The following is a 17,472-nucleotide window of genomic DNA, read 5'->3' as shown; positions in this document are numbered from 1 at the left end:
TTTTCAGCATTAAGGCTAAAACATGTCACACACACATACACGTACATATATACTCTGAATATGATGAAGAAATCAGCACAATATCAAATCACTTACTTAGCAAATCCTATTTTTGGTAGTATATAGAATTTTTATCCTAGACTACTATCAATATGTTACTATCATTAGTTATTATTTTTACTCTCTGTATTTACCCTTTTGAGATTCAATCAAGATAATTAGAGTTTTCCTTTCTCTCATATGTTTAACTATGGTTTAATATAATTTTGTTTAAATTATTTTAGTTTAAGCTACTAGTTCATTCATTCTGACTTCTCTTTTAATAACTTCTTTATTTTGATTCATCTCAGAGATATGAGGAAAAGATCTCCGAGTAATTTTTCAAGAAAGGTAAATGAGAAAAATATATTCCAAGTCCTTGCCTGTTTGATCATGTCTTTTTACAGCTTTCACATGTGTCATAAATTGGCTCAGCCACAAATTTTTCATCCATAGTTACATAGAGGTTTCTCTATTGTTATAAGACCATAAAGTATTAAGACAGACTGGAATTTATTCCTTTTTGGATGACCTTTTATTTTGCATAAATATTTGTGGCATTATTTTTCCTTTACTTGAAATTTTGAAACATTTCAAGAATGTGCCTACATATTTTTTGCTTTTCATTAACTGCCTGATAACCATTAATTTGTTGTGATCTAGGGCAGACACAAGCAAATATTTTCTATAAGAGGCCAGATAGTAAATATTTTAGGCTTTGAGAGTCATCTAGTCTGTCACAATTATTCCACTCTGCCATCTAGAGCCCTTCTTGACAGCTGCTTTCTGGCTGGGACCGCTACAGGAATGAACAAACTGGGGAGGAATCTATGGCGATGAGGCTTGGAGAGGAAGTATTTGTTATTTCAACCTACAGATGACGCTAAAATCTAGCAACTGAGAGCTAAGCAGGAAGCTGAAGTTATTGAGTGAGGAAAGGGTATCCAAATGTGTTTGAAGAATCAAAGGGCGACTGCACGTTCCAGAGAGAACTCAGAAAACCACAGGTTGTGAGGACAGAAAGCAATAAGACAAATGCACAATCAAGTGGTTCTGGAGGGACAACTGGGACAAAGGGGCTTGGATGACTCTGGATTTTATTCAGTCACCTATAGGGACTGAATAAAAACCATGTTTTCATCTTAAAACATAGGATGGATATTCATCCATGGACCCTGCTCAAAGACCTTCAGTGGCTGCCCATAATTTATGTGATGAGCTCAAGTGACACAACAGGAAATCAAAGGCTTGACCAATCTGATTCCAGCTACCTTTCTCCTAACTCAGGATCTGTATTTCTTTCCTCCATGTACCATATATTCCATTAATTAGCCCATTTTCTTAATGTGTCATACTTGTTTACAACTACATGCTTTTTTATTCTTAAAATGTTCCTTCTTTTCCTCTCTGTCTTGAAAAATAAGTCTATTTACCTTTCAATGTTGAACTTGAATGTTCCCCTTTTTCCCCCCAGTATATTTTTTCCCCAGTATACTCAACTATGTCAAAAAATTTACTCCCAGCATCATTCTGGAATTCCATCACATGGCTTTCATCTGAATACACTCAGCTATGACAATCTTCTAACTAATGGTTCGTCGCTAAGCCATATTATTTCTTTACTTGGAAAATTTAAAACATTAGTATTTCTACAAAGCTAACTTGTTTTGATATTGCATAATTAACCACCTAAATATAGAAAAAGACAATGTGCCCAAATAATATAGCAGTATTATTTATAGTAGCAAAAGAGAAATGCCAGAAACTGGTTAGAGAGTATTGAAATAAATCGCATGGACTATTATTCAACCACTGGAAAAGATGATTTTTGATATATATATATATATGTGTGTGTATATATATATATAATATATATAGAGAGAGAATAATAAAATCTTAAAAATAATTGTTTCCAGCTGATGGGTTATGTTTTCCATTTTTGCATATTTAAAGTTGTCTATAAGAGTATATATTCTTTTTGTAATAGAACAAAGTATTTTTAAATGTCTAGTAGAATAAGGACCACAATCTGTAAAATGAAATTTTCTCTTTTGGCGATTTTCCATTGATCTTCTGGAAGTATTGATTTACCTTAAAAAGCTCCATCACTTGTGTATATGTGGCATGCCTAGAAACTTAGATGTTAACTCTGCTGCTCTCATTTTAGAGAATTAGTCCTGGGTTGATGATCTTGCTGTCCTTGAGTCATGATTCCATGACTTGTGTAAGAAAGGGGAAGAAGAAGCTATTTCAGATCTAAGTGCTGTTCCTATTGCCTTTAGTTCTTATGGCCAGTTTGACTTATTATTATTATTATTATTATTTTTAACTAGGGGAACTTCAATCTGCCCTCAGCAAACTGCTTGGAGATGCAGTGAGCAAATGTACTATATTGGACCCCTCTAATGCAGCACTTCAGATTTTCTTTGCTTCGCTTCTATTTCTAGAATTGCTTTATCAACAAGTTTCAATGAAGGCTCCTACCAGTTTTCTCCAGGTGGAACCTGACAGTGCCTTGCCCCTCTCACTTCTGACCTTGTAGTGTTCTGAGACTCATGTGAACAAAGTTGGCACTGATAAATGTACAAACCAAAAGTGTAGGCAATTCTCAACCAATAGGAAAGGGAATGATGGACAAGTGTTCTACCCTTTCTTCCACTGTATAAATGGTTCTCAATGGATTCAAGAAGACTTATCAGAAAAATCTGCAGCATCAAGAAATTAGTTATTTGTCATGGTGGCCAGAACAATAACACATCCTACTATGGGCTGTCCCTTCTTCCATGTTTCATGTTCTCTGTCACTTCTGCTCTCTGTGGTCACATTAGATTTTGGAGATTTTTATGGTTTTCTATGTACAAAATTTTGTCACTTGCATATAAAGAAGTCAGCTTTATACCTTCCTTTCAGGCTTGCATGTATTTTATTTCTCTCTCTTGTCTTACCGAATTGTCTAGGACCTTCAGTATAATGTCGAATAGAAGTGATGGCAGACACATTTGCCTTGTCCCTGATCCAGTGTTTCACCACTAAACATGATGTTTGCTGTGATGATGTTAGAGTATGGCCCTATTCCCACACTGAAATGAGTACAATTTAATGTAAGTAAATTTTATTTCAATAGTTTTTTTTTTAAAGCTAACCCTCCTAAAGAAATGAAGGTGAAATAAGATAGTTTCAAACAAGCAAAACTAGGAGATTATACTACAAAAAAATAAAACTTGCTCTGAAAGAAATAGTAAAAGAACTTCCTCTGACTGAAGGCAAATGATATAAGATGAAAATTGGATATAGAAAAAGGAATGAAGAGCATTAGACATGCTAAATATGTAACTAAACATAGATATTATACTTTTTTCTTAATTTCCTCAAAAGACAACTGATTATTTAAAATAACAATTATATTATTGTATTGTTGGGTTTATAATATACATAACTAAAATAAATGACAAAAACAGCACAAAAACAGTTGTAAATTGAGTTATTTTAAATGATTCTTATATTTTATGTGAGTGGCACAATATTAACTTAAAGTACACTGTGATAAGTTAAGGATACATACCAAAAACCCTAGAGTTACCACTAAAAACATAATACCAAGAAGTAAGGCTAAAAAAGTATTAGAGGAACTAAAATGGTATATCACAGCAAATATAATTAACAAAAATATGACAGGAAAAGAAAAGGAAAAACCACAAAACAGTAAGCAAATAAAAAACAAATCACAAATGATAGGCCTAAACATAAACATTTCAGTAATTTCATTAACTATAAATGGACAAAATATTTCAATTAAAAGGCAGAGGCTGTCAGACTGGATAAAAAAGCAAGACAGAAGTATATACTCTTTATAAGAAACAAGCTGTCAATACAAAGATTCAGACATGTTTAAAGTTAAAACATGAAAAATAATATTACGTGCAAATACTGAGCATAATAAATCTTGGGTACTCAAATTTTTGTCTCAGGTTCTGCTTCTTAGGGAATCTGACCTAAATTTAACCCCAAGCGAAGATAAAGCATTATGAGTCATTCTAAATATTCTGATCCTGTAATTGTACATAGCATTCATTGGATAATAAGCAACATGTTATAGTCATTTTCCAAGACTACACATGTAGAATCTCCCCATATTCATGTAATTCATGCATGCTTGAGGCACTTTCTAAAAATCATGTGCATCCTTAACTGGCTCTTAACATGATATGATCACGTACAGTTATCAGTTACATATCATGTCTCAGCACATCTGTGTTATTGGAGAGAACTTATACAGACTGCCTTCTACTCCAACCATAATAATTCCCAGACTGGCTTCTATGCCTTCCACCACTTGACTTTGCTGTCTCACAAGGAAGTTTTGAGCAGGTGGGACTGACACATTGCCCATTTAAACTCTCTAGTCATAAACAAATGGGACTTTGGGATACCACCAGAGAAAATCCCAAGTATCTTTGCAATTTTTCATGGGGAAAACTTCTGTTAGCAAATTGTATGTGAAATGTGGACATGTGATATATTCAAATTTTCTTTGCCTAGAGAAATTAGGATTTATGATATACTCTCTCACTTTTTAGTTTAGGAATATTTCAGAGCCATGTCATAAAGCTACCCAGAAGCAAGAAAAATGTGATACTTTATGTTTGCCCACAAATTCAGCATTTTTAATGTTCTCACTCCTTTCTATAAATCCAAATTTTCATGAGTTGTCATTTATTCTTAGTCTGAAGTTCTTTTAGCATTTTTCATTGAACATATCTCTTGGCAACAAATTCCCTTAGTTATTGTCTATCTGAAAATGCCTTTATTTCACTTTCATTTGGTGGGGCTGGTTATTTTTAAGTCAACTTTATTGTAGTATAACTGGGTCCATATGTTAGTCTCTCTAATTAATGCTCTATGAGGGCAGGACCCATGACTCATTGTCAAGGGACAGCAGAGCACAGTGGTCCAAAACCCAAACCCTAAAGCCAAATGACTGAATCTGAATCTCAGCTCCATTATCAACTGTTTGGGCAAGAGTCTTAACCTCTCAGTGTCTTAGTTTCCTCATATACCAAATGAGGAAAGTGTAAATAGAGCCTGCTCTAGAGGATTGCTGCAGAGATTATGTGAACTGCTACATGTAAAAAAAAAAAAAAAAAAAAAAAAAAAAAAAAAAAAAAAACCTTGGAACAATGTCTAATACACAGGAATTGCTATACCAATGTTTTATATTATTGTCATCATTATTATTATTAGTCTCTATATCCCCAGAAACTAATAGAATGTTTGTAACATAGTAAATGCCTAAAATATGTTGAAAAAACAAATTTTTCCTACATTGTTTAAAAAAATACTCACGGAATCAAGGAATCATGACTGACTAAGGAATTCTAAGACTATTACTTTGGTAATTTTTCCTCTGACAGTGACCTAACTGGCTACATTGTCCTTACCACAGAGACTTTTCCCAATCCTATTTCAGGCTTTGGCTTCACTATTCTTTCCCCTTCTCCATTAACCTTCCAATTCCCAATAAGCAGATGTCCTATTTCCCATGAAGTAAGATGTGCTCATTCTCTTCCATAGATCTTGGAGTTTTTGTTTTACCCTCTTTTTAAACACTCACCATACTAATGCCAGACTAAAACTTTTCAGCATATTTCACCATAGACGTGGAGGATAGAAAGAGCTCAGGAGAGACCATTATCAAGCCTGAGATACAGATATCCTAGTGCTAACCTGCTGTGGTTTCACATGTGAGGACAGATATCTGGGCTTCTGCTTTGAAATCTGTATGCGTCCCTGGGTTACTAAACAGCCTACAACACTATAACTGGACATGACCCTGGTCTCCAGTCTGGATTGCAACATTGGCTACCTGACGCTGACTGCCTGTCCCACCACTAGGCACAACCTACCAGCCAAAACCTTGTGTCTAAACTTTACTCTTTGAAACAGACATCTAATAATGAAAGTCACCTGTCCAAAAGGCATCCATGTCTTCCCTCTGAAAGAGGAATGCATCCCAAGGCTCTTTCTGTCTTTCCTAATTCATCGTCTGCCAATGCCTTTTCCATGTATCTTAAATTCCAGCTAATCTGAACTGCTCAGAGTTCCCCCTACAGTTGTTTGAAAAAATGTAAGAAGAATGGAGGGTAGCCTGTTCCTTTGCACATACAGTACCATCTATCTATAATAACTTCACCCTCATAACTAATTCCTACTTAGCCTTTAAAGCCCTCACCAGTCAACCCAGGGACACATACAGATTTCAAAGCAGAAGCCCAAATATCTGTCCTTAAATCAGCAAGGACATGTCCAAAAATTCAGCCAGTGGCTCTGCATCTATTGCAAATGTTCATTAGCCAGCAACTTTGCAAGTAAAAACCCTGTGAGAAGGGGAGGTTTAGCCGTATAGGATTTAGCAGAGCAGGTGCACTCAGGCATGCCCAAAAGAGCAAAGCGAGGATCAGCTTTTCACTCCTGGTTCTCAAGAGCTGCTGTTTCTTGTAGATCAATGGGCTTTCTATGGCTGTGAACTATGTTAAAGTTCTCGATCTGCAAGCCCATGCCTATGTCCAGAATTTATGCATATGCTACCATGCTCAGGATCTAAACAGATTATACTCTCAGACAACATGTCTCCTAGTGACACGCTATTGCCCCAAAAGTGTAAAGGAATCAGGAGAGAGTGATTGCCCACATGCCAACTCTTATCCAGCCCTGACCCATACTTTTGCCTATTAAGGGAAGTTTTGAGTTGCTACAGTTCATCATAAACATTTATAGAATCTTTTTTCCTCAAATGTGCTCAGTTGCTAGGCACTGTGTCTGACAGTTCCTGACTTTTTCAAGTGAGGGGCTCTATAATTTCTCCCTTCCTGGCCTTGGCTTCTGTTAGTATAAATGAGGCAAGGCTTTAAAAAGGCATCAAGGAATGATGGCTTTCTTCTCTTCTCTAACTGCATCCCCGTATCTGGCTTCCATCATGATAATAAATAAGGCTCTTGGTGGCTGAGGACACCTGGTGTAAGATCAGTTAAAATAAAGCCCCATGTTTCTATGGTGCCTGACACTTTAAAGTATAGGGTGGTTATAACTGGTTAATATATTCTTTGTTAGCTTGGTTTTAGATTTTTTCTTAACTTACAGTTGACAGAGAAAATGATAACGAAGGCATCCATAGGATGGCTGGGACTTATATATGAGATGATGCAGGAGCTGGGCACAGGTAAAGGAACTTCTGTTCTATTATTGGGCTGATCTGTTTAAATCACTCAGCTGTAAAATCCCATGCCTTGCCTTTGGCCACTTCATTAGCCAGGTGCTCCTCCTCTCTCCTGTGTTGCCTTTGATAGATAAGTTGGTTCCTTGTGGCTAGGGAGTGTTAGTAACATTGTAACCTGGAGTTTGGGATTACTACATGGAGTCAATGCCAGGCAGGAGTGAATGTTACTCTGAAATCCAATTTTACTCCATTGTCAAGTCTGAGCAGGTGTCCCATATATGGTAGTATCTTCTTATCTGTGAACAGAAGCTCAAAGAAGAAACCTCTTCTGAACCACACCTACTGTATGGGTGCTATGGTGGACATTTAATGTGTATAATTTCCTTTGACCCTCACAACAAACTTGTGAGGTCAATTATATAAGCACTCTAATAGAAAAGGGATGTCTGAGATTCCAGAACAGCAAATAACATGACATGTCCAGAGTCATTCAGCTACTATGTGATGGCTTGGGTTTGAAACTGTGCCAAACCTGTGCTCTCTGTCATGTGTTTTCCAATAATTTAATTCAGGGATATTCAATATATTTGGATATTAGAAACTTTAGGGAGAAGTTGGGTAAAGCCTTTGGATCTTCAGAATATGGAGGACCCAAGTTTTCTGGTTGCTGGATTTCTGGGGGGTGGTACAATTTATGAGACATTTAGTGTAAGGGGCAGGAGTTTGTGAACACTTGAATTTTCATGATAATTCCAGGCATTCACCCAGATCACCTCAACAACATCTGAGAGGTAGACAAAAAGGCATATGAGTGATTAGATCAAAGCAGACCTGACAGCCCGAGAAATAACTAGAGAATAGATACAGCGTAGCCTGATATTTAGCCACCATTTCTTTTGCCTAACTGCAGAAAAGTTTATTACCTCAAAAAACATTTTCGATTCCTCTTTTCCTTTCTTCTTTTCTCTTTTCTTATTTCTTTTTTTTTCTTTCTTGAATTCATCTATCCCTTCTTTCTTAGTTAATTAATTCTTCAGGAAATGTCCTCATAAACATTGCATACAAATGGATGCCTCCTAATTATAGAAATGAATTATGCTCAGTTACTGCCATCTAGGAACCAGCACTCTGATATGGGTAATAAGACATGTACATAAAAATATATAATGCAAGATGAAAAGTATTACTGGCCTTAAGAGAAGTTTGGAAAAATACGTGGTGGGGTGAAATGAAGGGTTAGGTTTCTTTTAACTGGAGGATGAGACTTGAAGGACAGATGCAATGAATGGATAGGATATAGACATATAAAATAAAGGTGAAAGGAACCTACCAAAGGTTCTGTGCTTGGCAGAATAATACCCTCACCCAAGGATGTCCATGTCCTGTTAATGTCCCCAAACCTGACTGAGTTAGGTTACATGGCAAAGGGGAATTAAGATTGAGGAAGGAATTCAGGTTGCTAATCAAGTGACATTAAAATAGGAGTATAATCCTGGGTATGTGGATGGGCCTAATAAGGGTCCTAAAAGGTGGAAGAGAGAGGCAGAAGGAGGGAAACAGAGAAGATATGATGACAGAAGCAAAGGTGGAGAGTTGCTATATTTCTGGCTTTGAAGATGAAGGGATGTGGTCATGAGTCAAGGAATGAGGGTAGCCTCTAAAAGCTTTAAAAGGCAAGGTCTAGATTCCCTCCTAGAGTCTCCAGGAAGGAACATAGCCCTGCCAACACCTTGATTAGCCCAGGGAGATCTGTGTCAGACTTCTGACCTCTGGAACTGAAGAATAATAAATGTGCGTTGCTTTAAGCCACCAAGTTAGTGGTGATTTGTCCCAGCAGCAAATGAAAAGGTAACTGAAGAGAAATCACATAGTGGAAGGGTGGAAATGGCATCTTATTTTTTTATAACACAAAGTCCACAAAAGAGAAAGTAGGAGATGAGGTTTGGGGGTGGGGGTGGGGGCAGGCAAGAGTCTAGCCAAGAAGGGCAATAGGTAGCCACTTAAGTTTTTAAAGAAGAGGGTGACAGAAGCAGATTTGCATCGAAGAGGGATCACTGAGGCAGTTGTATGAAGGAGAAATTAGAGGGAGCAGGTAAGGAAAATCAGGAAGCTTCTGGAATGGTTTAGGCAAGAAGTGATAAGGCCTTGGGGAGAGCAGCAGCATGAGAAGATGTTAGAGGAGTCATTCATTCACTCATTCAAGTTATTTTTGAGTGTCTGCTATGCACCAGGCACTGTTGTAGGTACTGGGGATGTGGCTAAGTCCAGGGTTGACAGTCTAATCCTCCCTTCTGGACTTATAGTCTAATGGGTATAGGGAGTCAATAAAGAAACAGATATATAATGTGTGAAGGGTGATAAGATCTCTGGGAAAAAAAGGAGAATGGGGAAAGAGGCCTAGAGAGTGATGGGTGTGTACAGGGGATTATTTCAATGGGACTTTGGGGAAGCTCTCTCTGAGAAGGTGGTGTTTGAGCACAAAACCAAAAGAAGAGAGGAACCAAGCAAATATCTTGGGGCAGAGCCCTCCTGGCATAAGCAGAAATAGAAGTATATTCACAGTAAAATGTGGAGGCTGGCATTGCTAGAAGGAAATGAACAAAGATGTGAGTGGTGGGAGCTGAGGGCAGAGGCTTGGAGCAGAAGCATTACTTGGACAGCCTCGTATGAAAGTCCAGGCTGCCCAATAGGATGAGGGCATTCTGCTTTTACAGCTATTAGTGCTAGGTAGCTATTGAAGTGGAGAGCTAGGGGTATGAGTATAACAGACACTCTTCTCCTAACTGACAGTCTTCTCAGTTGTCACATTCATCCTGAGCCAATCAGATGTTCCCATCACACCCACCCAAAGGAAGCCCACGCAGAAGAACACAGGAAATATGGGTTGGGATATGCAGCATCCCAAGACCATCCAAATCCAGCTTGACCACAAGTGAGTGCTTTGCAAGAAAAAAATTTCCATCTTTCTTTCCATGCTTTCTTCAGGTGTCAAAAACCAGATTGGAGGTACACCAACAGAGAATAACAATGTACATTTGCCTGGATAGAAATGAACCAAGAATTCTGTTCAATCTGAAAGTAGAAAATATCCCACAGCAAGATGGCACCAGGGGTTGTTTTGGATATGTCCTTAACCTTTCTAGGTCTCAGATTCCAAACTGAAAAAAGGAGGATTATTTAATTTCCAAAAGATCATCTGATCTCTTTAAGGCCTTTTGGTTATAAGACCTGTGGTTCTATCCCTGAAAAAAAAGCCTCAAATATATTCAATAAATAGGCAGACAGGCAAGAGAAGGGAAATCAGAGGACTTCAATCTTTGGGATTTTATGTGGCCTGGTGTTCTGATATTATAGAGCAAGAAAAGCATCTTTTTGAAGGGATAAGAGCATAGACATGTTTTAATTTCAATTCCAACTCTTACTGGTCATGTAGTAAACTAGGGTACAAATACATGAATGTATAATAATAACCATGTGGCTTTGTCCTCATTATTTCACCTCTATGAAGCTCAGATCAACATCTGTAAATTGGGGCTATTCATATCTATGCCATCATGTCACTGTGAGGGCTAGAGAAAATATACATGGGAAATAATGACAAGGTCCTTTATCATTTAAAGATGCCAAAATGGAAGAAAATGCTATTCCTGTTAGTTTATCTCTTCTTCATCTTTCTTCTTCTTCCTTCTTCTTCCTTCTTTTTGTTCTTCTTATTCCTCCTCCTCCTCTTCCTTTTTCTCTTCCTCTTCTTCTTCCTCTTCCTTTCCTTCTCTTTCCCCTTCTTACACCTGTGGCATTTGGAAGTTCCAGAGCAAGGGATTGAACCCACACCACAGCAGCAACAACACCAGATCTTTAACCACTGCACCTTAACCCACTGAAATTGAACGCTGCAATAATCCCATTGAGGAACAGCACATTAAAGCCACTAGCTCGGGGGGCGGGGAGAAGGACAAAGGTAAGTCTAGGTTCTCCACTAAAGCAGCAAAAGGCCTCAGATGCACAATCTCTGCAACAGTTGACCTAAGAATTGAGGGTGCGTGCTTTCTCTCTCTGTAGTCCTTGACTTCTACCCAGACCTCTTATTAGCTCACCAGGAGTTCCCTTAATACTGATTGAGAACCACAGCCCTAAGGAGAACTTAGGGGCTGTTCAGAGTAACACTGATTTAATCTAGAATGTATATATCCCCAGTGATCTCTGGTGAGAGAGGGGCAAAGTGGGCCGGCAGGATCGGCAAGATTGGCCCTTGGCCTTTACCTGCTCTGCTCCCCAAGGCAGGGGTGGAGTTGGAGGCTGGCCCTAAAGCCTGCATTTCTCCAGGACTAGTGTGAGCATTGGTGAGAAATGAAAGAGCAGTGAATAGAATGAATGGAATCAGTAATATCCTTTCCATAGCTGCAACTCCCACCTGGTGACCCCACTCCACGAACTCTGGCAATAGTACCTTCATCCCTCATCACTTCACCTTACAGAATAAAGAAGACGTTTCCTTTGATGGTAAGGTGGGTTGATTTGCTGTTCCCAGTTTGGTTTTGCAGCTTTTCTTTTGCCTACATAAGCTGTTCTCTACATTAATTTCCCTCTGTTTGGAATGCTTAGGGTGTTTCCTTCCTGGTTGGATCCAGCTGATAGAACTACACCACAAACTTGCTGTAACCAGGTCAGGGTTGGATGAGCTCAGAATCATCTCACAGAAGAGCAGCACCTTGGAGGCTGCAACACATCCTAGGTCAATCTGTGGTCAAGTTGGTCCAAAAATTCACTGTTATCTGGGACTCTGAGCTGATTTAAACTCTAGGAAGTAGACTCACAGATTCTAAATGAGTAAGATTTTCAAGGATAAATCATCACGTCCATGTAAAAATTCTGGTGAGGAATGGAACTGTCACATGGACCAGGACAATCTTGTCTATAGGATGCACACAGTCTCTCACACAGAAATCTAATATGGTCAGAGGGAAATCTGGAAGAGCCAGATACAGAAGCACTTACATGTTTTAAGTGTTGAATAGCATCAAGCTCTGAGAGCTCACAGTATCCACAACCACAGGAGAGGTGGCCTTGACAATCTGCCAATTTCATTTACTGGGAAATTCATGTCAATAGGATAGACTCCTCTTACCCTCATGGAACGTACAATAAGTCTCCAAGTTGAGTGGCCATTTCCTGGGGAGTACTCTGACCAGCACTTCCCACACCTATTTCTGTGACTCTTTTACCTATACTTGCATGACCGACCATCCCATGCTCCAATGAATACATTGTTGTCTTGGAGATCTGTCACCTGGAGGAAAAATGTCATTCATCTTTTTTCTTTTCTCTTTTTTTTAGGGCCTCACCTGCAGCATATGGAAGTTCCAGGCTAAGGGTCGAATCAGAGCTGCAGTTGCCGGCCTATGCCACAGCCACAGCAACATTATATCCAAGCTGTGTCTGTGACCTACACTGCAGCTCATAGCAACACTGGATCCTTAACCCACTGAGCAAGGCCAGGGATAAAACCTGCATCCTCATGGATACTAGTCGGGTTTGTAACCCACTGAGCCACAACAGGAATTTCCCAAGCATTCTTTTAGATGGGGCAGATCCCAGAACTGGCCTGTCCAGCCCTCCAGAGGGAGATAGGGTCCTGGGGAAGTTACCAGTGAATCTAAAGAGCTGCCTGTTGGAAAATCAGGCTGCATATGGAATGAAACATCCTTCTTAAGTTTAATACTGAGAAAATGAGGTTGTTCCTCCTCTGGGAACCTAAAGGAACCATTAGGAACTCATGTGGTTTGTGGAGACCACAGGTCAAGGCAACACTCATACACACTCATAGACACAAACACACACACACATGCATGCACACACACTTATAGACACATCCTGAAACAAGAGCAGTGTCATCTCAACAGTAAATAAACCATTCAGTATCTGCTATGGAGCAGCATCAATCATGGCACTCACTGAAGCTGCATCAGAAAACTGGGCCTTCTGGAAGACTGATTATATTTCACACAACTCTCTTCATGAAGACACTTGGAAGCAGCAGAATTTCACCATCCTCTTTTGGGATCTGTACTCTATTACTCTATACTTTAGGTTTCAAAAGACAATTTTATTACTTCCAAGTCCAAATTTTGGGATGGAGGGTAGACCCAGTGGAGTGCTAGTAAATCGATTCTCAAAAAAAAAAAATTTTAATTACAACTTGTGACAATTTCTATCACAGAAATCCTCCTCCCATGGCTGATATTAAGCTACCAAATTTTTACCAAACAAATGGCAAAATTCCTTTACATATAACAGAATTTCCCTCTCATCAGCTGGGACAAATGCAAACATGTGACTGGAATATCTGTCCCTCCAAAATGAACAATCATCCCCCAAAATGAACCACAGTAGGAACTCAGGAAAACCCATCTATGCTTAAAATTCACTTGTAATTCTCTCTTCTACCTAGAGCTGTGGAGAAAATTTCTTACCATCGTATGGATCTCAAGTCTTCTCCCTCACAGATATTATATTTGTTATTTCCCTGGTTATTTATTTATACCTTCTTTTTTTTCAATAAAGGATGTAAGGTAGATTACCCAAATATATTCAATATAAAGGTGGATGAAACTGAATTTAAAATAAGTAGATGAGAAAAGAGGGACAAAGAGAAAATGAAAGTTTTAATAAACATAGAGAAAAAAGTGAAATCAGGACTGAGCTTAGCACACAAAATACACAGTATAAGGTCTTCTACGCCATTCAGAGTGCACACAGAAAAGGTTCAGAAGGAACAAATAGACATTCAGTAGTGAGCCACTTACAGGAGTTCCTGTGTCCAGATTTTAGTGATCTGGCCATCTGTGCAGAGTAATGTGGCAACTGCACCCCAGTGGGTTCGTTTGGACATTAGTGTTACACCCAGGACTTCCATGGAAATGGGTCTAGTTTCCTACTGTCTTCTTGCAGAGGCTCTTGGAAGTCTGACGATCTCCCATTGCCCTGCCGATTTGTCAGATTGCTGTTCTGGAGCAAGCCCCAGTCTCCAGGAACAGGCTGACTAGGAGCACTCTCTGGATGGTGAATTCATCAAGCCCTCTCTAAATCAGACTGGCAGTCTATGAGAGCTGCAGTCCAGCTCTGTACAGACAAAAGCTGTCAAGCAGAATAGTGGCCCATGCTTTCTCCAGGTGCCAATAACCCAGAAGAGCCAGAAAATCAACACTTGGGACATGAGTGAGCAAAGAGGCCAGAAAATAAGAGAATCATTCAAAATGGACATCTATCTATCTGGGCTTCAGTTACATATAGTCATTGAATGCCCAAGATAGGAACTTTGGCAGGCTTTTCATGTGTTGTGATGAAGCTCCAATATTAGTCCCTACCTGGTTCCCCAGGGCCCTTGGGGAGACCCTCAAGTGTCTCCTCTATGCTGGATTCATTCCCTGAGTTGGCTCCATTATTAAGGATGTGTTCCTATTTAGTAATAATAAAAATAAATAAATGCCTGGCATGGGGCTTGGCATTGAGCAATGAATTGAGTGGAAGCCTCACACCTGACTCTGCCAGGCATTCCAAGCATCCCAAAGCTGTCGGGGGGGTCTTTATGGCAAGGTCCTGCTCTTTCTGGGGTTCTGACTGAGTCCAAGCCCACTTTCCCAAGATTATGACCATGGGACCCTTCGGTGATTTTCACCTCCATGCCCCACACCCCTGTGCTCAGTCAGTTCTGGTACATGTCGAGCTTGCCAAACTCTCTGGGCTCTGTGCCTTCCTGTTTGGCTATACTTCCAGAGGCAATCTCTGTAGCCAGGACAGTTTCCTCAATGGTCTTTATCTCTTGCCAAGCCCATCCCCCTTTTATGCCTTCTCTAAGTCTAAATCTGCAGAGAAGACCCCTAGAGTGATGTTTGGGGGAAACTGCATTAATCAGGCATTGGTCCATCAGCCTTTAGGGGCCTAGTTCATGGCAGGGGGACAAATATTCAGATCCCGAGAATTCCATATGCTGAACATCGGTGGGAATTGGCAGAACCTGCTCAGTGTTGCATGCCCAGACCTCAGAGAAGACTTGTCCTCTCTTGTCTCCATTCAGTCACATCCAACCACAAATTTGCTATAAGCAGGTCATCAAAGCTATCCAGGCCTCAGCTTTAAGGCCAAGATTTCCTTTGGAAGATAGCTTTGGTATAGAGAGAAAAACATAGAGCTCAGAATCAGCAGAACTGAGTTCAAAAGACAATTCAATTTCTTAGATGCATGAATTTGAATAAGATAGGGTCTCTGAATTTCAGTCTTTTCATCTATAAAATGGGAACAGTAAAAATACCTAAGTAGATTTTAAGTCAGGTTTAAAAAAGAAAATATATACAAAATTCTTCATAAACTGAAGCACATATGATGCTATATATTATATTTATTTATAACTGACTTCTCAAAGAGTTTAAGATTTCAAAAGGCAAAGTGAGATAAAGGAAGTTCCAGATTCCAGTAATGACAAAGTAGCTTGGCCAGACTAATTCTTCAACAGATAACAATAATAAAATGTATGTAAAATAATTTTAAGAGCATTGGAGGGCACCACGAACTGGAAGAAATTTAATGGGAGATCAATCCTTGTTAGATAAGAAATGCACTAGTGAGATTTGTGAATTATCAGCTTTTTATCTGAGGGCACATCCCAATCCCTTCACCTCAGGATGGAATAAAACTATAGTTCTTCTACCTCAAGGTGTCAGAGAATGGAGATCTGAGCTGGCAAAATTGCAGAAAAGCTAGTGTGTGCATGTGTGTGTGTATGGTTGGGGGATATACCACAAATAAGAGAGATACAGAGATAGTGAGTGAAAAAAATCTGCAAATAGATTCTTCTGAAAGTATTGGTTGACTGCTGAAAAAAGAAGAATACAGAAGCTGTGCTTATCCCAGAGAAGACAAAATTTTGTCAAGTTAATTGAACAAATATAAACACTCCTCAAAAGAAGATAACAAAATCCAGAGACTCTATACCTTCCAAACTGTCTGCATATAATTTCAAAATTACTAGGCATTCAAAGTAATAATAATGTATAGCCTATACTTCACAGATAAGCAGTATGTTCAAGAGCTTCTCAGAAAAATATGTCATAGTGAATTAAGAACAAAGAATATTAGCAAAAAATAGCAACTATTAAGAAAGCAAAATTTAGAGTTGAAACTATAAAACAGAATATTATAAGTGTCAGAAGAAAGAAACAATAAGTTGAAAAATAGATGAATGGAAATGATCCAAACCAAAAAACAGAAAGGAAAATTTTTGAATAAAGATTAACAAAGCTTTAGTGAACTTTGAGACAATATCAAGCAATCTAGTATATTTATAGTTGGAGTTCAAACAGGACGTCAAAGATAAAATGGAGTAGAGAAAAATATAATAATCAAAAATTTCCCAAATTACTTAAGTTCAATTTAGAGTTGCAAGAAATCCAGTAAACATCAAACAGAGTAAATGTAATCAATACCATGTAATATCAAATGTCTGACTCCAAAGGTAAAAAGAAAATCTTAAAAGTACACAAAAGATCATACATTATGCACAGAATCATAATGCCACAAAACTGCTGACTTCTTATCAGAAATCATGAGAGTCACAGGCAATGGAATGATGTCTTTAAAATAATGAAAGACTAAGACTGACAACAAAAAATGCTATACTCAATACAATTACTCTCAAAGCATGAAGGCAAAATAAAGACATTTTCAGATTAAGAAAAAATGAGATGGTTTGTAGTCAGGACATTTACTGCGCAGCATATTTTGAAAGAAGTTCTTCTGGCTGATGGGCAGTAACACCAGATAGAAATTCTGACAGATCAACAAAAAAGAATGAGTAGCACTAAACATAATACATATTGTATAAATATGAAGGAGGGTTTTCCTTTCCTTTTCTTCAAAAATACATGCTGCTTAAACAAAAACAGCTAATATTTTGTTGTAGTGTTTATAGTGTATATAGATTGTAAAATGTGTACATATATACATACATATATGTGTGCATATATATACACATATATAATAACACAAAGGATGATCATGTCAATAGAAACTTATTGTTCCATGTTTCCTATATGTCATGTGAAGCAGTAAAAAGTAATACTATAAAGAGTAAAGGCACCTATGGTAATCACCAGTTAAAAGCTGGATCATCAGTTAGTCATGAAAAGAGGTACACTTAAAAAGCTATTAGTTGGGGTAAAAGTGAA

At 38.4% G+C, this 17,472-nt stretch overlaps 1 long non-coding RNA gene across 11 annotated transcripts in view; it reads right to left on the bottom strand.

Annotated features, from left to right (window-relative positions):
• LOC110256021 (uncharacterized) overlaps positions 1-17,472 on the bottom strand; it is a 494,788-nt gene that overhangs the window by 156,821 nt on the left and 320,495 nt on the right. The window lies entirely within an intron of this gene.

Source organism: Sus scrofa, chromosome 1 (genome assembly GCF_054392235.1).
Source record: "Sus scrofa isolate SSC_HxYL_T2T_F1_AM1 chromosome 1, Sscrofa_HxYL_maternal_Yorkshire_Landrace_v2.0, whole genome shotgun sequence".
Classification (NCBI taxonomy): domain Eukaryota; kingdom Metazoa; phylum Chordata; class Mammalia; order Artiodactyla; family Suidae; genus Sus; species Sus scrofa.
Note: the sequence above shows the minus strand (reverse complement) of the source record. Positions and strands in the feature narration are given on the sequence as shown.